Here is a 24,147-nt window from a genome sequence, read left to right as displayed (position 1 = left end):
GAGCCGGTGACATCTGCTACGGGGCCGATCCCGGTGGTGCCCCTGCGCACGAGGCCGCCTGCCGCCTCGGCGACTTCTGCGCTCCAGAAGAAGAACCGGGCCGCCGGCGGGTCCACGGCCAAGCTGGAGAGCCGGGCCAAGAAGCAGCGCCAGCAAGGGCCCAAGAAGGTCCCGGAGACGGCCGGGTGAGTCCTTTTTTCTCCATTGTTTGATTCCTTTTCTTTCCTTTCTTCGCACTTAACTTCTTTTGTTTGTTCGATTAGGGCCGCCATAAAGTTCACCCAGGGCGGCGGCTCTGGGCCGGCTGCTCGCGTTGCGCTGCCGTTCCGGAGGCAGAGGGAGCCGACGCCGCCGCCTTCGACGCTTGCGCGCGCGCCGCCCGTTGTTGTCGTGCCGCCTGTGGCTACGCCGCCTTCCGCGGGGGCGTCTTCTTCGGCTGCGCCTCCTTCGGCGCCAGGCCGGGGCGCCCAGGGCGAGTCGGCCCAGGGGCCCACTCTGGATGAGATGTTTCCGCGCCGCGCGCCACTGTTGGGGCCGGCAGCTGGAACCGGCAGGGGTGCGCCACCAGCGGCCGGAGCTGGAGCCGGCGGGGCTGTGCCGCCGCAAGCTGGAGCCGGCGGGGCTGCGCCGCTTGAGAGGCCGGAGGTGATCCCTACCGGGCCAACCGCGCCGCCTCCGGCTTCGGAGCCGCCGAGGGGGGAGCCGGCTGGGAAGGAGCCGCAGGGGGAGGAGCCAGCGCGCTCGAAGGAGCCGACTCCCGGGCGTTGGTGAGGACGAAGGGCCCAGCGGTGTCGCCCACTAGCCTCCACGTGGCCAAGGGTGCCCGGCTGGTGAGCGTGCCGTCCGCCTCTGACTCCAGCCTTGGCTCGGCTGGCACCATGGAGAAGGCATGGCACCGAGGCGGACTCTGCGAGCTGATCGGCCGGGAGGGGCAGCTCGGCACGGCGCCCACGAAGATGCTCTTCTCCGGCTATCGAGCCGGCCTCAAGTCCAAGGCTGCCGAGGCCATTGCCCAGCTGGCGACGCTGGAAGATGCTGACAAGGTAGGTGGCTTCTTATTTTATTTTTTGCGATTTTATTGTTATCCTGGTAGCCCTCCGAGGCATGGGCCGGCTGCTCGGAGCCGGTCCAGGTTTCGCCTAAACAACTGACTTTTTCAGGCGGTTGACGAGCGACACACCGTCTTGTACAACCAGGTGGTGACTAGCTACCACCGGGCCAAGATCGAGCGGGCCGCCTTGGCTCGCGAGCTGGAGGTCGTCAAGGGTGAGACTTCCTTTCTTTTGCCTTTACTCTTTTTCTCTGATTTCATCCGGCTGATGGTTTTTCTTGCCGTTTTGCAGCCGAAGCCGCCCGGGTTCCGCAGCTGGAGAGGGATCTTCGGATCGTCCGCGCCCAATGCGCCGAGAGCGAGGAGGCGGGCCGTGCTGCTGCTGCTAAGCTGAAGGTAGCCGACGGCGAGCTGACGCGGCTGCGCAAGCTGGAGGCCAACCACCTCAAGGAGCTGGCCACCCTCAGGAAGGCTGAGGAGGAGAAGGTGAGCGACCTGTCCAAGCGGCTGGAGAGGTTGGAGCAGCAGCGTCTCGAGCTTCAGCGAGAGGTGACCTCCAAATCTGAGGAGCTGTCGGCCACCGCCAAGCGATGGGTGGGAGAGATGAGCCGGCTCGACCGCGGCTTGGCGGGTGAGTCTTTGTACCTTTCTTTCCCTCCTTGCCGGCTTTCGGCTGTCGTCTGCCAGCTCGGGCTGGCATCCGGCGGCAGAAATTGATTTTTCCGCTATCTCCATCTTCAGGCTGGGGGCAGTCGGTTCTTGCCGGCTGCCACCAGTCTTGCTTAGCTTCGAAATCTCCATCTTCAGGCTGGGGGCAGTCGGTTCTTGCCGGCTGCCGCCAGTCTTACTTTAGAGCTTCGGAATCTCCATCTTCAGGCTGGGGGCAGTCGGTTCTTTCCGGCTGCCGCCAGTCTTACTGTAGAGCTTCGGAATCTCCATCTTCAGGCTGGGGGCAGTCGGTTCTTGCCGGCTGCCGCCAATCTTGCTTAGCTTCGAAATCTCCATCTTCAGGCTGGGGGCAGTCGGTTCTTGCCGGCTGCCGCCAGTCTTACTTTAGAGCTTCGCCTGACTTTGAAAATTTGCATTTTTCTGTCTTCGATAAGCTTCTAACTTGCTTTTTCCTTGCAGCGGCCTTTCTTGAGGCGCAGGATGCGGCGCTAGCGGCAGCCGGCAGGGCGCGGGATGCGCGCCGGCAGGCTACCGGGGAGGAGAGCTCCGCCTGCTTCTCCATGGATGACTATCTGGCGTCCATGGCCGCCCGCGTCGAGCCCATCACAAAGCTCGGCTGGGAGCTACGGAAGGCGGCGGAGGAACTGATCCGGCTGCTGTGGCCGACTGAGACGCTGCCGCAGGACCTCGCCAACCTCATCAAGTGGTTGGAGACGGCGCCGGATCGCTTCGAGGACTGGAGGGAGTCAGCCGCCCGCGCTGGAGCCGATATGGCCCTCTCCTTCGTGCTCTCCTGGTACGATGAAGTCAATCTGGATCAGCTGGAGAGCCGGCGGGCCGGCGTGGAAGAAAGCCTTCCGGCGGAGAACAAGACCGCCCGGCTCGCCCGCGCCTGCGCCATCGCCGACTTTGTTGACAAGCGCGTCTTCATCGAGGACCCGAATCCGCCGTCTGACGACGAGGAGGAGCTTGAAGACGAAGAGATCGAGATGGAGTCTCCATCGCCTGCTGTTGATCCGACTGGTCCTCCTCCAGCCGGCGCCTGATTTATCTGTTTACATAATCTTGCTTTTGCAAAGACAAATTATTAAATCCCCGGGATGCCGGGCGTACATGTAGTGACAATATTATCGCCTTTTTTATTATGGTACACTTTAGTATTTTTGTTAATCATTTGTGTGCCGACTGCTTTCTTCCGGCTTGTTCGCTTTTTTCCGGCCGCCCCACTTTTTGGCGTTGCCCTTGCCGATCATACATCCGACTTGCGGTCCGTCACCGGATCAAGAGCGTGCCGCTGGGTGAGGCCGACAGTATTTCAGTCGAACGAGCCGAGTTTGGCAATCCGGCACTTTATGAAGAGTTGTGCAAGAATCAATTCGCTTTCACTCTATCCCTTAGCCGTCTTTCGCGTGCCGGCTCCCTAGGCTCTTACTCCCGCCAGCCGGACAGCCGGGTTGCGGTCTGTAGCTGGTCGGAAGCCGGCTGTCGGAAACCGGATCACGTTACTGAGCCGGCCGCGTGAGAGGGTGTTAGCCAATCGGCGAAAACGATAAAGTATGCGAAAAATTGTTGAAATCGGCGTTCTTAGCACTTGCCTATTCATAGCTTACAAAAGGAGTACAAGGGATACATACATTCCTGCTCTCAAGTGTAAAATGGTCGAAGCAACCTGACATTCCAGGGACGTTTTGTCTCCTCATCAGTTTTGCTCGCCTTGTTCTTTTTGGCCTCTTGGGCATCTATGAGATAGTAGGAATCATTGCCTACCGCCTTGCTCACAATGAAGGGACCCTCCCATGGGGATGCTAGTTTATGCTGTCCGGCTGTCCGTTGGATCAGCCGGAGCACTAGATCTCATTCTCGGAATGCTAAGGGCTGCACCTTCCGGCTGTGATAGCGTCGGAGGCTTTGCTGGTATATGGCCGATCTGGACTGAGCCAGCAGCCGGGCCTCTTCGACCAGGTCGACTCCATCTTCACGAGCTTCTTTGGCTTCGGCTTCCGTGTAGAGCTTGATCCTTGGCGCATCGTGCTCGATATCAGTCGGCAGGACGGCTTCGGCCCCATATACGAGGAAGAATGGCGTGAAGCCGACGGAGCGGTTTGGCGTGGTGCGCAGACTCCAAAGCACGGAGGGCAGCTCTTCTATCCAGCAGCCGGCTGAGCGCTCGAGCGGCTCTACCAGCCGGGGCCGGATGCCGGCCAGGATCAAGCCGTTTGCCTTCTCCACTTGGCCATTGGTTTCTGGGTGCGCCACTGATGATAGGTCCATCCGGATTCCCATCTCCCCACAGTAGCGCTTGAATATGCCTTCGGCGAAGTTGCTACCGTTGTCGGTGATGATGCTGTGGGGGTAGCCGTATCTCACAATTATCTCCTTGAGGAATGTGACGGCGGTGGAGCCGTCCAGCTTCTTGATCGGCTTGGCTTCAATCCACTTGGTGAATTTGTCAATCATCACCAAGAGGTGGGTCATGCCGCCTCGGGCTGTTTTGAATGGGCCCACCATATCCAGGCCCCATACGGCGAAAGGCCAAGTGATGGGGATGGTTTTCAAGGCGGAAGCCGGCGTTTGCCTTTGCTTTGCGAAGCGCTGGCAGCCGTTGCACTTCTTCACCAGATCTTCTGCGTCTCTTAGCGCAGTCGGCCAATAGAAGCCGTGCCGGAAGGCTTTGCCCACTATGGCTCTTGAGGAGGCGTGATGGCCGCACTCTCCCTGGTGGATTTCCCGAAGGAGTTCAATCCCTTCAGCCGGCTCGACGCACCGCTGGAACTCCCCACTTACGCTGCGTTTGTACAGCTGGTGGTTGATGATTGTGTAGGCCTTGGCCCTTCTCTCAATCTGCCTTGCTTGAACCCTATCATTGGGCAGCACACCATCGGTGAGGTAGGAGAGGAATTCTTGTGCCCATGATGGTACGCATTTTATCTCGAATACGCTGACCATCAGGGCCTCCATCTTCGGAGCTTCCGGGTTCGTTTGCATGGTCGCCGGGTTCGGCTGTTGAGCCGGCGGGTTTTGCCGATAAGCACCCGACTTGGGCTGATGAGCCCCCGGGTTAGGCTGAGGAGCCCCCGGGTTCGGCTGTGGAGCCGGCGGGTTCGGCTGAGAAGCCCCCGACTTTGACTGCGAAGCCCCCGGGTCAGCCGGCACGAATATGGAATCCGAGTCCGGGGAAGGTGTGATGGACGGCTTGCGTAGGTGCTGCAGGGCTACACCCGGCGGGATTGCCTGCCGGGTTGAGCCTATCTTGGACAGGGCGTCAGCCGCCTCGTTGTTGGCCCTTGGCACGTGGTGAAATTCGCAGCCCTCGAAGAAGCCGGCTAGCTGCTGAACATGGAAGCGGTACGAAGCCATGTTGGCTTCCTTTGCGTCCCAGTCGCCAGACGCCTGCTGTATGACCAAGTCGGAGTCGCCGAAGCAGAGGATGCAATGGACGCCTATTTCCTTGGCCAGCTTGAGCCCATGGATGAGCGCTTCATACTCCGCCACATTGTTGAATGCGGCGAAGTGAATCTGCAGGACGTAGTCCAGCCTGTCTCCCTTAGGAGAGGTGATGACGACTCCGGCTCCCAAGCCGGTGCGCATCTTTGAGCCGTCGAAGTGCAGCTTCCAGTGCGTGGAGTCCGGCACAGGTGGCAGGTATTGCATCTCGGCCCAGTCGACAAAGAAGTCGGCTAGGATCTGCGACTTGATGGCTGTTCTTGGCTCGTATTGGATGGCATGGGCCGCCAGCTCCAGCGCCCACTTGGCGACCCGGCCGTTGGCGTCTTTGATGCCGATGATTTCCGCCAAGGGCGCTGTGGCCACCACCTTGATTGGGTGCTCTTGGAAGTAGTGTTTGAGCTTCTTGGCTGCCATGTACACGCCATAGGTGACCTTCTGGTAGTGGGGGTAGTTTTGCTTTGATTGGGAAAGCAATTCACTCAGGTAATAGACTGGGCGCTGAACCGGATGCTCCTTGCCGGCCTCTTTGCGCTCCACCACCAGGACAACGCTCACCACTCGATTGGTGGCTGCGATGTATAACAGCATCGGCTCTACTGAAGCCGGCGATGCCAAGACAGGCGCAGTCGAGAGCATGCGCTTTAGGTCGCGGAAGGCTTCATCCGCTCGCGGCGTCCAGGCTGAAGGAGTTTGTCTTCTTGAGTAACTGGTACAGGGGCAGTGCCTTCTCCCCCGGCCCGGCCGACGAAGCGGCTCAAGGAGGCCAGGCATCCGGTGAACTTCTGGACTTCCTTGAGGCACTGTGGCAGTTCCATCTTCTCAATGGCACTGATCTTCTCTGGGTTGGCTTCGATTCCTCGCTGAGAGACGAGGTAGCCCAGGAGCTGGCCAGACGGCACGCCGAAAGTGCATTTGGCCGGGTTCAACTTCATCCGGAATCTTCGCAGATTGGTGAAGGTTTCTCTCAGGTCATCAAGGACGGTAGGCATCTCCTTGGTTTTTACAACGACATCATCCACGTATGCGTGAACGTTTCTGCCGATTTGATCCTGCAAACACTTTTGCATGCACCTTTGGTAGGTGGCGCCTGCATTTTTCAAGCCGAATGTCATAGTCGTGTAGCAGTAAGCCCCATATGGGGTAATGAACGAAGTCTTTATTTGATCAGTCGGATTCAAAGGAATCTGGTGGTAGCCTGAGTAAGCATCTAAATAAGACAACAGTTCACAGCCGGCAGTCGAGTCTATGACTTGATCTATGCGCGGCAGGGGGAAGGGGTCCTTCGGGCACGCCTTGTTGAGGCTGGTGTAGTCGATACACATGCGCCAGGAGCCGTTCTTCTTCAGGACCAGGACTGGGTTCGCCAACCAGTCCGGGTGTAGCACTTTCATGATGAAGCCGGCAGCTAGGAGCCGGGCGATTTCTTCACCGATGGCCTTTCTTCTTTCTTCGGCGAAGCGCCTGAGGGGCTGCTTCACCGGCTTGGCCTCTGGCCTGACGTGGAGGTGGTGCTCAGCCAACTCCCTCGGTACACCCGGCATGTCCCTTGGAGACCATGCGAAGATGTCCCGATTCTCACGGAGGAAGCTGGTGAGCTCGCTTTCCTATTTGCTGCTCAAGCCAGCACCGATGGTGACGAACTTGTCCGGCTGCGCCGGGTCGAGCAGGATCTTCTTGGTGTCGTTGGCCGGCTGGAAGTGAGTCATCCCAGCCGGGTTGCCCACAGCCGGCATGCCCGACTGCGCGGCCTTGGCCATGGCGACGGCGTCGCTGATGAGCTGCTTCTCGGCAGCTATGACCAGCGTCTGGGCCATCTTCGAGCTCTGGGTGGCACACTCCATAGAGCGACGGTAATCGCCGGCTATGGTAATGACCCCCTTTGGGCCTGGCAGCTTCATCTTTAGGTACCCGTAGTGGGGCACCGCCATGAACTTGGTCAGGGCCGGCCTGCCCAGGAGCGCGTGGTAGGGACTGACAAGGTCCACCACCTCGAACTCGACGTTCTCGGTGCGGAAGTGGTCCGGCTTGCCGAACATTACCGCCGGCGTGATCCGGCCGATCGGCTGGCACGAGTGGCCCGGCACGATGCCGTGGAAGACGGTGGGGGTGGGGCGCAACTCGGCCTCCTGGATGCCCAGCTTGCGGGCGGTGTCGCGGTAGAGGATGTTGATGCTGCTGCCGCCGTCGATAAGGACGCGCGAGAAGCGCACGCTGCGCTGGCTTGTGCCGATGGTGGGGTCGAGGACCATGGCGTAGCTGCCCGGCTTTGGTAGGACAGCCGGTGTGTCACGGCGATTAAAAGTGATGGCCTGCTCTGACCAGTGTAGGTACTGGGGGACCGGCGGCATGACCGTGTTGACTTCGAGGGAACGGCGATGTTGGCTCGTTCTATCCTCCGGCTCGGTGGTGAAGATGATGTAGGCGGCATCCTCAGCCAGGTACCGGCCGCCATGGTGCACTTGGTTAGCCTCGTGGTGCTCGAGGTTGTTGGCTTCCGCGCCGGCTGGTGGGGGCGGGGGTGGAGGCGGAAGTGGCTCGCCGCTCGTCAGCCGCTTCATGAAGTGGCAGTCGCGGGTGGTGTGGTTGGACGGGTTCTTGCCGCCGTGGTACTTGCACGGCGAGTCGAGCATCTGCTCAAAGGTGTACTTCGGCTTCCCGGGGCCGGTCTGTTTGCTTCGGCGCCGGCTTCCGCCGGCCGCCGCGTGGTCCGACACGGCTGCCACATGGGCGGAGCCGTACCGGCGGTCCGGCTGGTCGGCCGTGCCGCTTGCCGCGGTAGTTGTCCCGCCGGCTGCCATGGTGGCCGCCCTCGGCCGGCTTGTGCTCGGCCGGCTTGTTGTTGTCCCGCTCGGATGGAGCCGGCGAAATCTCAGCCGGCGTGCTTCGACTCCCTCAGCCGGCGCGTACTTGTACTGCGATGGCCATCAAGGCAGCCATCGACTTGGGTTCGCTGCGGCGCAGCTTGTGCCACAGCAGGGTGTTGGGCCGGCAGCCGGCCATGAAGAAGCCAACTGCCTGTATCTCGTGCACGCCCTCGCAGGAGTTGCGCATCTCGCACCAGCGCGTCAGGTATGCACGGTCCGTCTCGTCCGGGCCCTGCTTGCACATCTCAAGCTGTTGAGGGCGACCCGGCCGGCGGTAGGTGCCGGTGAAGTTGCTCGATGAAGGCCTCCTCGAAGTCGAGCCAGCCGTTGATGCTGCCGGCTGGCAAGTTGTTGAGCCATGTGCGGGCGGAGCCGAGCAGCATGAGGGGGGAGTAGCGCACGGCCCAGCGCTTGTTACCTTTGGCGATGCCGACTGCGGTAGAGTAATCCTGCAGCCAGTCTTCCGGCTTGGCCGTGCCGTCGTACTTGGGCGTGTCGCGGGGGAGCTGGAAGCCGTCGATCATGGGCTCGTTGAGGATCCGCGGCCCGAAGCACTTGGGGCCGGCTGGCCCTTCTTCCTCCGCGATGCGGGGTTCGACCAGCCGGTCGAGGCGATCTCTGGCGTTAGCCGGCTCGATGCGTGGGCCCAGCCGGGAATGGGCCGGCTGTCGCTGGCCGCTGGCCTCCGGGGCCGGCCGGTGCTGGCGTCTTGGCGCTGGCCTCTCCGACTCTTCCTCCTGGTGCCGGCTTGATGGTGGCCGGCTACGGCCGCTGTTGCCACTGGGCGGCCGGCTTGTGCGGCTGGAGCTGGCGTGGTTGTTCCGGGAGTCCCGGTGCCGGCTTGGTGCGGGGGAGGCGGACTCGGCCGTGTCCCTCGGACCGTCCCTGTCGTTGCCTGCAGTGCCGCGAGCATGAGAAGCTCTGGGGGCAGTGGCGTACCTGGGGTCGGCCGACTGTCTGGTGGCCGCGTTGATCAGCTCAGTTACCCGCTTCGTCTGGCGGCGTAACTCTTCGCCTTGGAGGCGGTTCAGCTCTTCTGCGGCGGCTTCCGCCGCGCGCATGTTCTTGTCGGGGGTGTTGTAGACGGGTCGCTCCATGGAAGGAGCTGGCGATTCTGCGCCGTCCCGGGCGATCTCGCGCCCGGGCCGCCTCCCTCCGGCGGATCCGGCCGGCTCGGCTTGGGTTGTCGCCGGCCGGCGTGAAGCCGTGTGCGCGGTTGTACTCGCGGCCGGGTGATCTCCATCCGCCGCTTTGCAGCGGACAGTTCTTCCGCCTGCTTGAGGAGCAGCTGGCGGTGCGTCTCCAAGTCCTTCTCGATGGAGGGGGGATCCGCTCCGGCTGTGAGCGGGGAGCTCAGCTTTGCCCGGACTTCGTCTAGGCGAGACGGTGGTGCTGGGGCCTTTGGGCCCGAGCCGGACGCGCCGGCGTCCCTGTTGGTGCGCTCCAACTCAGGACCGCGGACGCGCGTGGACTTGTCGCCGGCGTCGTCGCCGGTGGCCATGACCTCTTGCATGATGCAGGGGCCGGCGGTGGTGAGGCTGGCGCCGGCTCCAGGAGGAGGGCTTGCACAGCGCACGATCTCGCGCGGGTAGCGCGGTGGTGCGACGGTGGCGACGTAGACGTCGAAGCCGCCGAAGCTGATGACGTTGCCGCCAGCAGGGAATGGCCGGTCGGCGAAGCAGCCAGCGTTATCGCTGACGCAGTCGAGGGAGCCGAATCTCCAGATCAAGCCTGAAGCGACCCGCTCGCCGGTGGTGGTGGTGAGGCCCGTCCGGATGAAGACACCGGCCGCGGACGCTGAAGGCCCCACGGGGGGCGCCAAATGTCGTGGTATCGTCACGGCATATGCCATAGGGTGGCTAATCGAAGTGGTTCCTAAGTGGTCTCACGGCGATATCCGGATGCGGGTATGGGCACGAGCGACACGGCGACGTACCCAGGTTCGAGGCCCTCCGATGGAGGTAACACCTCTACTCCTGCTATGAGTGTATATGGTGATCACACAGTACAATGGTGCTCCTTGAGCTGTATCCGGCTGCCCCTGTAAGGCTAAAGTAGACGAAGGTCTCTCTCACAGGGCAGCGCTAAGACTAGAATGAGTAAGAAGTGATCGATCCTCCCCGCACGAGGGGGGTAGCCCGGCTTATATAGGCACCGGCAGTTTACAGATAAGTCCCTATAGTCTATTGGCCGGCTTGCCGGCTTCGGCTCCCGCTCCTTCCCGAGGCATTGACGTCAGGGAGCCGTTGAGGCGTAGTGGCACGTCCCATCCGCCTGCTCTGGTCAGCGGTATGGCGAGGTGGTGTCTCTATCGCCATCATGTCCTGTAGCCGGTACGGACCGACGTACGCCATGATGGCCTGTCCGGCGCGTGGCACTGTTGCTCCACAGTGCCCCGTGCTTTACGGGAGATGAGGTCAGCGTGGACCTTTGAACCCGGATCACCTACCCAGTTCCTTCCAGTGCAAGACTCGCCAGCCTCGAGTCGGTCTGAGGTACAAATCCCAGTCGGATATGGCTGGTAGAAGCCGGCCCAGCTACAGCGTTGAGGGCCACAGCCGGGCCGACCAGGACTTAGAGCTAGCCGGCTCCCGAGGCAGCCGGCTACGGCTCCAGCCGGCTGCTCCTCAGCCGGCCTTTGCCGCGAGCCGGCCGTCCTCAAGCCGGCCGCTCCGCGTCCATTGCCCTACCCGGGGTCTTCCCCCCGACACAATGCCTACAGATTGTAGACTAGGGTTTTGCTGGAAGTAGAGGGCAAGTAGATCTCGAAGGTTTCAGCCGAAAAGTACTCGCTGATCGTAAAAACTAGGGTTCTGTTGACTATATATTCGATCCTTTCTTTGTCCCTCGACTCTCCCTTATATAGGAGGTGGAGCCGAGGGTTTTCGTAATACACAAGTTACAGAGTCCGGGAGGGTTTCGTACCCGTCTCGTAAGATTACAAGTCTCTATATTTCCTAATACAATCTATCTTTCCTTAACACTAAATGGGCTTCCGAATCTTCTTATTCTTCGAGTCCTGGGCCTTCAGTAAACCCCGGGTACCATCTTCGGTAGGCCCATTGGGGATGCCTATGTCAGTAGCCCCCGAGATTTTTCTTGAATCGAAGAATCAGGGAAAATCTCCAACTTTAATCATTCAATAATCTTGTCGAATTTAATGCATAACTTTTCGATATGCAAATACTATATTGTACAGGGATAACGGTAGTTGGGGCTAGTTCATCTGACGGATCGGTACTAGTTAACTGCTCTAGTGGCAATCCGCAAAAACCTACTTCAAGATCACGTCCCTGGACATGATCTCGGGATACTGGTGTAAACTTCGACAGGTGCCGCTTAAGGTCTTACCATTCTGTTGAGTCCCAGTCATATTTTATCGGGTACCTAACGCGTCTGTTAGGATTTTTCTTCGTATCTGTTGATTATGGAAAAAAGTAGCAATCCGCCGTCAGAGACGGTGCCACGCCGCTCAGAACGGATCTGGGGTCTTCCCTTCGCAAAGTTTTGCGGCATTCAGAGATTATTCGCGACTTTTAGCGCTCTGAGAATATATTGTCGAGTGCTTTTCGGCTGTTGGAATAGCACATTTTATTGAGTCATATTTGATTACTTATTTTGCCTTCCCGATGGGAGTATATATAGAGTTATCTGTATAACTCGAAATATACTCACTTCTTTCCTTTTATTTGTATTTTTGCATAATTTCATCGGGCACGCGAACAGCGTTCCCGATGGGAGTAGCCCCCGAGGCTACAGCCAAGGACTTGTGCTTGGTTGTAGGCTCCACAAATTAATATCGTCTGCCGCTATATTGTTAATCTTTCTCGAGCTTTTCATATCTATCGGGTGCGCGACCAGCGCTCCCGATGGGAGTAGCCCCCGAGGCTACGAACAAATGCTTGCATTTGGTCATAGGCTCTCACCATTTCTATTTTGACATACTCGAAGTTTTCTTTCTTTTTTCCAAAGTAGCCCCCGAGCATTTGGGCAAAAACTTCTATTTGATCAAAGGCTCTCGAAATAATCTTATGTTGTCGACATTCTCACTAGGCTTCACAGTCAAGTTTTTCTCTGGCCAAGGTGACATCATTGCTGATGATAGCCACGATTACTGTATTGGGAACATGCGAAAACTGCTTCTCTCGCTGCCTCGTGGGTCCAGATTCTCCATCTGATGGACACGTCGTGCAAGTGGGGGACACACGTCCTCCACTTTTTCCGGCGCACGCACTGTGCCGCCTGTCTCTTCTTTTCTCAGTGAAAATTCATTTTTACCCTTTGTCCACGTGTGCTCCATCTGCTCCATAACATTTCCATCCAACGGTTGCGTCTATTCACCGCACCTCTATTTAAGTCCATCGTCTTCTTCCTCTGTCACTTTCGCTCGCGCCGCCCATCTGCTCTTCCTCTGCAAAAGCTCTCCATTGCGCCCTAGAGTTCCTTGTGCTCCACCGCTCGTGCGCTCTTCGCCTCCACTCTTGTTGATGCCATTGCGCAAACTCACCAAGCACAACACTCCTGAAGCAAAGATGGCAACCGAAGATCTGGGGAACTTGGAGTGGGAGAGATCCAAAATCTCTCAGCAGGATATCAATATGCTGAAGAAGCTGGGCATCAGCGGGAAGCAAGACGTGCTGCGCTTCCCCAAGGAAGAGAGCTATCCAGCCCCGCCAATGCAATATCGGGTCAGTTTCGTCGACCACCTCATCCGTGGTCTTTCCACTCCCATCCATGACTTCCTTCGTGGGTTGTTGTTCATGTATGGACTGCAACTTCACCATCTCACTCCCAATTCCATCCTCCACATTTCTATTTTTATCACATTGTGCGAGTCTTTCCTTGGGATCCAGCCTAACTGGTCCCTATGGAAACGTATCTTTCTTTGTCGCCGTAATGGCTCTTCCAGCGTCGCCTATAACATAGGCGGCGTTGTGATCTGCGTACGCCCTGACGTCGAATATTTCGACGTCAAATTCCCTGATTCAGTTCAAGGGTGGTGCAAAAAATGGTTATACATCCGCTAGGAGAACCATGGCTCTGTTGAGGACAACATTCCTCCTTTTGACGGTGCCGAGAAAATCTGTCGCCGCCGATCTTGGGATGCAGAAGCTACCGACGCAGAAAAAGCGGCGACAGAGGCCCTGATGACACGCATCCACGAGCTCCAAAATACTCGTGGACAAGAATTATCGGGTATCCAAATCACGACATATTTCCTTATGATTAGGGTGCAGCCTCTTCAAGCTCGCAAAAACCCCCTATGGATGTATGCTGGCGATAAAGATGTGGATCGCCTGTCGACGGATTTATCGGTCAAGGATTTGGAGAAACTTTTCCGAAAGATCTCGTCGTTGAACAAGAAAGACAACGTCCCGACCTCTTGTGGTGTGACGCCGTATAGCGCTGCCAACGCACTCCCACAGGTAATATATTGTTAGCATTAGTTTTGGTCACGCATTTTTTCCTTTTTTGTCTTTGTGCACACTTCTTTTTTCTTCATCTGCTCCATGCCGATATATTTTCTGTCTTTTATCAGGGTCATGCGACTGCGTCTCATCTTCCTCCCCTTCCTGAAGGTGGAGATGTCGAAGAAAGGGTTGTTGTCACCGACGACAACCAGGGTGTGTCTCGCCCTGAGGGTGAAGCCGCAGGTTCTCAAAAATCTGTGACATCCTCTAAAAAGGACGCTGAGGCCGAGGCAACTTCGTCGACACGCTCTCCTCCTTCAGCTGCTTCTCTTAGGAGCAAAAGGAAGAGGGACGAGGCTGTTGACAGCGGTACCTCCAAAGCCAGTGCTGCCCGTGCCGAAGAAACTGTGCATGATGCTAGGAAGAAGGCTTTGGATCTGTACGAAGCTGCTCTTATTAGCTCGTAAGTTTTTAATGCACTATATTTGTCTCTTTGTCGATACTTTTTGAAGTTGCTTTTTTATCTTGTCGCTGTATATGTTGTAGTGGCGATGAAGAGCAGGATGCACCTATTGACGAGACTGCTCGAACGATCACGTCTCGTACTTTAGTTGTCTCAAAAGCTCGTCCTGATGGCGACGAAACTTCACCTCCTCAACAAAACCCGGAACATCCAACGCCAGCCGTGAGCCCCCAGGCTCCTTCCCCGAAGAGAGCCAGGGTGCAACCAAGGAACCAACCATATTAGCTAGTTGTTCCTCGACTCCTTTAATGGAAGAGGTAAGTTATCTTCTTTGTCCTGTATTGGCTTCATTTTTCTGAACTTCCCTCTGTTTCTTCGTGATGTCGAACTTTTTCACTTACTTATATTGATCCTCTTTTTATGATCTTTCTTTAGTCTTTCATGAAGGAGCTTATCCGTTTCGGTTCCAATTTATCGGGTACCGCGAATATGCCGCCAAACTTGAAGGTACCCTCTCTTTTCCTTGTCGAATATATTCTGTCGCTATTTTTTGCTGCAGTACTTTACTCACCTGTTTTATATTGGCAGAAAAACTTGCGGAAGCCAACAAACGTGCTGACGCTCTTGCTTCTGAGTTAGAGCAAAGCGAAACGGCACGCATGAAAGCTGAAGCAGATGCTTCTACCGTCGACGATCTTCAAAAAAGACTCGACGACGCAAAAAATGCTCTGAGTGAAAATGTAGCTCAGCATTCTGCTCGCGAAGAAGAAATCCTTAGTCGATTGGAGTCGCAGAGTCGACGTTTTGTTAGTAAGTGTTCACACCCTTGCTGCTTTCTTGCGTCATCTTTTGGTCCCTTTTTTCCCTTTGAGTAACTCTTTTTTATGCTTTAAGCAGGGAGAACACACCAAGAGTATGAGCTGGAGAATCCTGAAGGTGACCAGCTCCTTGATGCGCTTTCTCTCCTTGAAATCCATGGTACTGAAGATCGTGACGGCCTTGCTGAAGCTGAGATTGGCCTGTCACGGATTTTCCCCTATTTTTTCAAGAAGAAGGAGGAACCCGCAATTTTTATTGATCTCGCCAAGTGCTTCACTTCCCAAGAAGACCTTGGACTCCAACTTCGCCAAGAAGGGTTAAAAGTTGGAGTCGAAGGTACAATTGCCTTGGTTGCTAATAGCCAACAAAACATCGACTGGGCAAGTGTTGGCGACGCAGAGGATATCGAGACGAAGAAATGGCAGTCGTTGATTAAAGCGGCGAAACCCAACTCGAAGAAGATCCTCGCCACCCTTGGCTACAAGGCAGCTCCTACCCCCAGTTCTTCGAAGCCGGAGGTCAAGTAGACCACCTTGCTTTTTCTTGTATTTTTTCCTTCTCTTTTGGCGCTGTCGCCGTAGTATCCTTAGTGGTGATTGCTTCAGTAGTTTTTCTAGGGATCCTTCTTTTGTAATAGCCATGTACATATTTTGAGAATGAATGGAAATCTATCCTTGCTTAGTGATTGATGTCGAAATTTTTGTTTTCAGTTGATTTTTGACAACTATACTGCAACTCCTGGTCCTTCCGAAGTATTTCCTTCATCCTGTTTGAAGAGAACGCCTGTCGCTGTCGAATTTACTGAGGATTCCTCGAGTAAAAACTTAGCATAAGATTTGGAAGAACTTCGCCAACAGCTCCAATCCACAAAGAAACAATCAGTTATGCTCGTGGAACAATCTCGAAAATCCTCCGAGAGAGAAAAGGTTGCACTTCAGCAGGCTCAAGATGCTATAGCTGAAAAGGATATCGCGGTTGCTGAGGCTGCTGCGGCTTCTTCTCGAGAGAATTTCATGCTTCAGCTGCTGACGGATGCTAGCTTGGATATGGCAGGTGTGCTTCATTAACTTTGTCATGCTTTCTTTTTCTTTTTTGCTTGTATCCTCTTTTCCTGCCGATTCTTTCAAAAATAGGTTCCTTCTTGGACACTGCTACCGAAGATGAACGTGTTGAGGCTCGATCCAATGCGCTTCTCAAACTTGCGCGGGATCATGGTTCGAATTTTTGGGGCACACCTGAGCGGACTCGCCAAATCGTCAGGTTTCAGGATCGCGCGCTTCAGGTTCGCGAATTTCTCGACTTCTGTACAAGGACCTTGTCTCTGGTCTATGGCACCATGTTTCCTCGTAATAAAATGCCAGAGACTCTTCCTGCTTTGATGGACAAATTTTGGGATGCTCCTCGAATCCACGGCTTTGTGCGGGCCCAATTAGCTGCTGGCGCAAGGTTTGCTATGATCATGATAAAAATCTGCTACCCAAAGTTAGACGTGGGTCAAGTTGTTCCAAAGTGCCTGGCCAAGATGGCGAAGAGGAGAAAGAACTTCAGCAAATATGACGACGTTGTGACTCCATTTGCCGAAGATATGATGGACGAGCTTCTTCGGATGGACGCCGAATTCTTCGTGAAGGGCAGCTATGCTGAACATAGCACTCGCGTTATAAATAACGAACGGTTGACGATAGATAATATACTGGGCAACCCTTGAAGACTTGTTGCCCCAAGATTTGTATCCTGTGTGTTGTAGACATAATCTATATTGTAAAGTTATTAGATTTTTGTTATTCAATGTCAAGCCCCCGGGAGTTTTGATGGCGATGCTTTCTTTTTATAATGCGAGGTTGTCCCAAGGCAAGATAAATTATATTGTGTACTATTTTTAAGGGCGTGAGCCCCCGAGCTTTATATTGATCACTGTTTGGCGACATCTTTTTATTTTGGCGAGGTACTTTATACCAAGGCGAGATATTTTGCAAGTTGTATTTGTCGACATTGTGTATATATATATATATATTGTATCTTCTGGGTGGAAGCCCCCGAGTCTGTCGAAAAGATATATAATTCCACTATCTTTATTATATTGCAGCACCGCGAGCCCGCCTCGTTAAAAACCTTTCCCGGACCCACTCGGTGTCCCGAAAAAGGAAAAGAGTGCGTCTGAAAACTCGCGGGCGTTTCAGTACATTGTATGTTTACAAAGGAGACTATATTTCGGCTTCTAAGCATAAAAACGCCTGAGCTGCGCCACGTTCCAGGGATTTGGCTTAGCAATCCCCGTCTTCTTGTCCTTGATTCTGTATGCTCCTCCTTCAATTACTTCTGTGACGATGTAAGGTCCAAGCCACGGTGACTCGAGTTTTTCATGGCTTTTTTGATTGAGTCGTAAGACCAAGTCTCCAACTTGAAAAGATCTTGGTCGCAATCGTCAACTGTGGTAGTTTTTCAGGTCCTGTTGGTATTTGGCGACTCGTGACAATACTTCATCTCGAGCCTCATCAAGTGCGTCGACATCATCCTCCAGAGCTCTTCTGGAAGTTTCTTCATCATATTCTGTAACTCTTGGGGAATCATGCTCTATTTCTATCGGCAGTACTGCTTCAGCTCCATGGACCAGGAAAAACGGCGTCTCCTGTGTCGCTGTATTTGGTGTTGTTCGGATGCTCCACAACACGCTTGGCAACTCCTCTGGCCAAGTATGCCGAGCTTTTTCCAATGGTCCTAACAGGCGCTTCTTGATACCATTGCAGATGATGCCATTGGCTTTCTCGACTTGACCATTGGTCTGTGGATGTGCGACAGACGCAAAACTCAATTTAATACCCACTTCTGCGCAATACGCTTTGAACTCCTTGGATGTGAAATTACTGCCATTGTCTGTGACGATGCTATGGGGAACTCCAAATCGAAAAAAATGTTTTTCACGAACTTGATTGCCGACGCGCCGTCCGGTGAATTTATCGGCTTTGCTTCTATCCACTTGGTAAATTTGTCGACAGCAAGGAGCATATACTCATATCCTCCTGGCGAAGCTTTGTGTAATTTTCCCACCATATCGAGACCCCATTGAGAAAAGGGCCAAGACAATGGGATTGGCATCAATTCTGCTGCCGGAGAGTGAGGTTTTGCGGAAAATCTCTGGCACGCGTCGCAAGTTCGCACTATTTCCTTCGCTTCCTCAATTGTTGTTAACCAATAAAATCCTGCCCTGAAGACTTTGGCCGCGATAGCTTGACTGCTTGCGTGATGCCCACATATTCCTTCGTGTACATCTTTCAGGATTATCCTTCCTTCTTCGGGTGTAACGCACCTCTGTAGCACACCCGAAATACTTCGCTTATACAACTCCCCTTTGATCACAGTAAAAGCTTTAGATCGTCTAATTACTCGTCTTGCTTCAACTGGATCGTCGGGTATTGTTTTCCTTAGGATGTATGATATGTACGCCTGCATCCATGGAATTTGCACCATCATGACTAGCTCCTGTTCCTCTTCTTCTTCTTCCAATGATTCTTTGGTGACACTCGAGGGTTTTTCTTCCTTCTCCTTCTTCTTTGGTTTCATTGGCTTTGTTGATCTCTCGCTTATTTCTTCCCAAAACACGCCTGGAGGAATCGCGAGACATTGCGACCCGATGTTTGCAAGAACATCGGCTTCATCATTGCTCAACCTGCTGATGTGGTTTACCTCGCATCCATCAAATAGCTTTTCTAACTCATTATACATCTCCTTGTATGCTATCATACTCTCGTTGACTGCATCACATTGATTCATAACCTGCTGTGCTACCAACTGTGAGTCGCCAAAGATTTTCAGTCGGGTTGCACCGCAGGCTTTCGCCATCTTCATCCCGTGTATGAGAGCTTCATATTCTGCTTCATTGTTAGACGCGTTTGGAACGTCATCCGTAAGACATACTTCAATTTGTCGCCTTCAGGTGATACTAGTATCACGCCTACTCCAGCGCCTTCTAACCTTTTGGACCCATCAAAGTTCATAGTCCAGGTTCTCGATAAATCTGAAGGCCCTGTGTTTTGTAGCTCCATCCACTCTGCGATGAAATCTGGTAGTATTTGCGATTTTATTGCTTTTCTTTTTTCATACGTGATGTCCCGAGGGGAAAGCTCTATTCCCCAAAGGGAGACACGACCCGTAGCTTCTGGGTTGTTTAATATATTTGACAGAGGAGCCTCATTGACCACTATTATCGGGTGCGCCGAAAAATAGTGTCGCAATTTTCTTGCTGTCGTAAATACTCCATACGCAAACTTCTGGTACTGCGGGTACCGCTGTTTTGAAGGCGACAGTACTTCACTGATGAAATATACTGGCCTCTGTACTCCATGGAGCTTTCCTTCTTCTTCCCTCTCGACTACCAGAGCCGTGCTGACCACCTGAGGCGTGGCTGCGATGTATAGCAGGAGGGGTTCCTTCTCTTTAGACGCCACCAATATTGGTGGTGTCGAATGTGCGCTTAAGATTTTCGAAAGCTCTATCTGCTTCCTCGTTCCACTGAAATTTCTCTCCTTGTTTGATCAATGCATAGAACGGCAGTGCTTTTTCTCCCAGTCTGGCGACGAATCTGCTTAAAGCTGCGACTCGCCCCGTCAGCTGTTGTATTTCTTTCAACTTTGTCGGCTTCCTCATTGTTACGATGGCCTGTATTTTCTCTGGGTTGGCTTCGATTCCTCTTGCTGATACTAAGAACCCGAGAAGTTCTCCTGCAGGAACACCAAAAGAGCACTTTGTCGGGTTCAACTTGAGGCAGAATTTGTCGAGGTTGTCGAAGGTTTCTTTCAAGTCTTCGATCAGCGTTGTCCCCTTTTTTGATGTTATCACGACATCGTCAATGTAAACTTGTACATTTTTTCCAATCTGTGTTGCAAGGCACTTCTGCATCATCCGCTGATATGTTGCTCCCGCGGTTTTCAAACCAAAGGGCATTGTTCTGTAGCAGAACACGCCGTAGGGTGTTATGAACGCTGTCTTTGCTTCATCATCTTCTTTTAATCTGATTTGGTTATAACCAGAATACGCGTCCAAGAAGGAAAGACGTTCACATCCTGCCGTGGAGTCGATGATTTGATCGATCCTGAATTGGGAGGGGAAAGTGATCCTTTGGGCAGTGTTTGTTGAGGCACATAAAGTCGACACACATGCGAAGGACTTTCGTTTTTTCTTCGGCACCATCACTGGGTTAGCTACCCACGTGGCTTCTGTAGATATTTCTTTGATAAAACCAGCATCCTTGAGTCGATCTATTTCTGATAACATAGCTTTGCGGTTTGGTTCCGAAAAACGCCGCAAGGGTTGTTTGATTGGTCTCGCAATAGGATCCAAGTTTAGGTGGTGCTCGGCAAGTTCCCTGGGTACTCCTGGCATGTCAGCTGGACACCATGCGAAGATTTTCCAGTGCTCACGGAGGAACTCGACGAGCGCGCTTTCCTATGCGAGGTCCATATTTGTTGCAATGGACGTCGTTTTCTTCGGGTCCGTCGGGTGGATTTGCACCTCTTTTGAGTCCTTTGCAGTATTAAAAGTTGGTTCCCTGAGTGGTCTCCCTGTGTCTGGCAACACATCATAATCAGTGAGCTTTGGCGCCATATATTCTGCTTGCATCCCGAAAGTTTCCGACAGTCGATGAAAATCTTTGTCGCACTTATCAGCCAGCGTGAAGCTTCCCTTGATTGTGATTGGTCCCTTAGGTCCAGGCAACCTCCACAATAAGTACGTGTAATGAGGTACCGCCATAAACCTGGCATATGTTGGTCGTCCCAACAAGGCGTGATACTGCGACGGGAAATCCACAACTTCAAACTCCAAGTTCTCTATCCTGTAGTTTTCTCGGGTTCCAAACTGGACGTCGAGATTGATCTTGCCCAACGGATAACTTGGCTTCTCTGGCGTGATCCCGTGGAAACGTGTATCAGTTGGTTTTAAATTTGCCAAGGATATATTCATCTTCCTTAGTGTATCTGCGTACATAAGGTTTAAGCTGCTGCCGCCATCTATAAAGACTCTCGACACGTCAAAACCAGCAATTACTGCGGGTAAGATGAGTGCAGATTGCCCTGGTCGATGAACTTGCTGCGGGTGATCCGCAATTGTGAAGCCAATGTCCTGTCCTGGCCAATTTAGGTACTCAACTGTTGGTGGAGGCATCTTCTCTGCCATGAACACTTGTCGCGAGATTACCTTCTGCGCCCTGTTAGATGGCCTAGCTTTCTGAATCATCGAGACCGCACCATTGGAGTTGGGGTCAACATATGGAGGTTGGTGTGGTGCTGCCGCTATTCTGAGCTGGTGCCGATTTTCGTCCGTAATTGCGAGAGGAGGTGGGAGGTGGATCTCACTCCTTGGCCCCTGAGGGTTTCTGTTCATTGCTTGGGCATTTGCAATTCCTGCGGCTCGCAACATTGCTTGAAAATTGCGGCAGTCTTTTTGGAGATGACCTGACTGCCTCTTTCAATTATTGTCGAGATAGAAATGCATCTGACATGGCCCGTTCATCATTTCTTCGGGAGACACATAAGGTCTCTGAAACCTTGGTCCACTATTTTGCCTGTTACCACAGAAATCGCCTCTATTGTCGCCTTGTTGCTCATTACTCCTTTGGTAATCATCTCGACTATTCCCTCCAGAGTTTCCTCGGAAACCAGCCGATATGTGTCCAGGAGCATCATTATTGTAAAACTGGCGAGAAAATCGCCTTCTATTTTGAAAATTTCGATCGCGGTCGTCTTCTGGCGACCTATGTCGCTTGTTGTATATCGCATCTTCTCCATCTGCCCACTTATTTGCTATCTCCATCAATGATGATATTGTCTTAGGGTTGGTTCTCCCTAAGTATTCGACAAAATCTCCTCGTCGAATTCCTGCCACGAACGCGTCTATTGCTCTCTCGTCAGATATATCCTCTGCCGAGTTTTTAATAATGTTCCACCTCTGTATATATTTTCTCATTGATTCGTCGAGTTTCTGTCTACACGCTCTCAGCTCTTCCAATGACGCAGGTTTCTTGCAGGTAGATCGGAAATTCCTCACGAAGATATCCTCAAAACTATCCCAGCTGTCGATGGAACCTGGGGGAAGTTTCTTTATCCAAGATCGTGCGGCACCACTCAAGTGTACTTGGATGCTTTGCATGGCTGTTGCTCTGGTTCCTCCTATCAACTTCACCATCTCGAGGTAATCAACGAGCCAATCCTCGGGATCCTGTAGGCCATCGAATTTCTTGAAATTTTCGGGTAATTTAAACCCTTTCGGGACTCAAGTTTTTCGAACTCGTCTCGTAAAGCACGGGAGCCCACACATATCTTCGTCGGTAACCTCCGGTGAATGCTGATGTTCTCTTCTTTCTTGTCGCGCTCTATCCACCCTTGCTTGAGCCGCTGTGTCTCTTGCTCCACTTGCTCTCGGTGGATCTTGCACTGCTGCAGTGGGTCGTGGACTATTTTGCCTTGGAGTTCCTTCGGGAGGTGTAGCTGCGAACGCCGTTCCCATGACTCCAACTCCAGCCATTGCCATATTGAACAATGCTTCTCTCGGGTCACCCGGAGGTGGTCTGGATGCGAGGACATAAGCTTGTGTTGCCATGTACCCAGCTTCTGGTGTTTTCGGGATAATATTTCCCCTTGTATCAATCGTCATGAAGGACATGTCGAGATTTTGAATTATATTTCCTCTCTCTGCTTCAGGTATATTTTGCAGTCGAGATCTTGCTCTCCTTCGAGCGTCTCTATGACTATCTCCCGAAGTTCCTGATTGTCGACTGAGCTCTGCTCGTCGCCTGCTTGACGCGGATGCTGCCTCCTTTCTTCTATTCAGGGATTCTGTCTGTTTTTCCAGCTCCCTACTTACACGAGCAAGTCTATATTGATAGGCTTGTAATTCTTCTGCAGTAGCAGTGGTGGTCATTGGTTCTGAACCATCCATGGCTTTTGCGGCTCTATCCCACACTGCTTGCGGGAGCTGACTCTTAATCGTGGAGTGGTCCCGACATATTTTGTGCCTAAACCTTTTCTGAGATCAGAGGGATCAACGTATGGATTTCCCAAATTGTCGAAATCCTCTGACGTCTCTGTTTGTGCTCGGTTGGTCTCCTCAATTGCGTAGACCTGATGATATTTTGTGTGTTGATTTTTACCAGGATTGGTGACACAATCATAGAGATTTGTGAAGACCTTTCCGATGGCAGCAGATTTGTCGATGAAGTTGAAACTGTCGACGCTGTCGGAGTCGCTGCTTATAACAGAGTCCGCAGACGACTCGAAGGATGTGTCGCTGAAGATCTTGGCGAGTTTTCCGCTTGCCTTGGTGTCGACGAAGCGTGGCGACGAAAACTCTTCGTCGCTTGATGAAAAGTCAGAATCGATCGCTGAAAATTCCGACGAGATCGGAACTTCGAAACGATAGGATCCTTCCTTATTGACGCCAAATCGGAATTCTCCGAACGTCATGACGATGGGCTCCTCCAGATAAGCACATGCATCCAAACGGGAGGGCGGGTGAGGAATAAAATCGACTAGATCAGTTTTTTCCCGTTTACCTCGATCCATCGCATTGCTTGCTACCGACGAAGTCGACGATTCTGGACGTGCCATCGAGATCAGCTCCTTGCAACCTCTAATTCCCACAGACGGCGCCAATTGACAAAGGATTAATTTGTCAATGCCTACAGATTGTAGACTAGGGTTTTGCTGGAAGTAGAGGGCAAGTAGATCTCGAAGGTTTCAGCTGAAAAGTACTCGCTGATCGTAAAAAGTAGGGTTCTGTTGACTACAGATTCGATCCTTCTTTGTCCCTCGACTCCCCCTTATATAGGAGGTGGAGCCGAGGGTTTTCGTAATACACAAGTTACAGAGTCCGGGAGGGTTTTGTACCCGTCCCGTAAGATTACAAGTCTCTATATTTTCTAATACAATCTATCTTTCCTTAACACTAAATGAGCTTCCGAATCTTCTTATTCTTCGAGTCCTGGGCCTTCAGTAAACCTCGGGTACCATCTTCGGCAGGCCCATTAGGGATGCACTAATATAAATGAACAATTTGGCGCACTTTGACTTGGTTGTAATCCTTGGGTATGGCAGCCGGACAATACGTGACAATAAAAAACTGGAGCGCTTTGTATTAGTGTAGGAATCAACAACCCTTCATGAGAAATAATGTAAGTATGAATATAACATTTAATTAACATTTGGTAACCTGCCAACAATTGTTGCACCACATTGGGTATATCAGGTTCCCCTACGTTTATTGAATATTGTGAGGTTGTTGGAATTAATTTAAGTGCTCATAACTTGTGGGCGGAGGATGCCTCTGCTAAGATTTTATTTTTTTGAAACGGAGGCAAAAACTTTGCCTCATGTATTAATTAAGAAGAAGTTTCTCGGTTTTTAGGAGAAAACCGAGCGAAAACCTACAACA

Source organism: Lolium rigidum, chromosome 3 (assembly GCF_022539505.1).
Source record: "Lolium rigidum isolate FL_2022 chromosome 3, APGP_CSIRO_Lrig_0.1, whole genome shotgun sequence".
In the NCBI taxonomy this organism is placed as follows: domain Eukaryota; kingdom Viridiplantae; phylum Streptophyta; class Magnoliopsida; order Poales; family Poaceae; genus Lolium; species Lolium rigidum.
Note: the sequence above shows the minus strand (reverse complement) of the source record.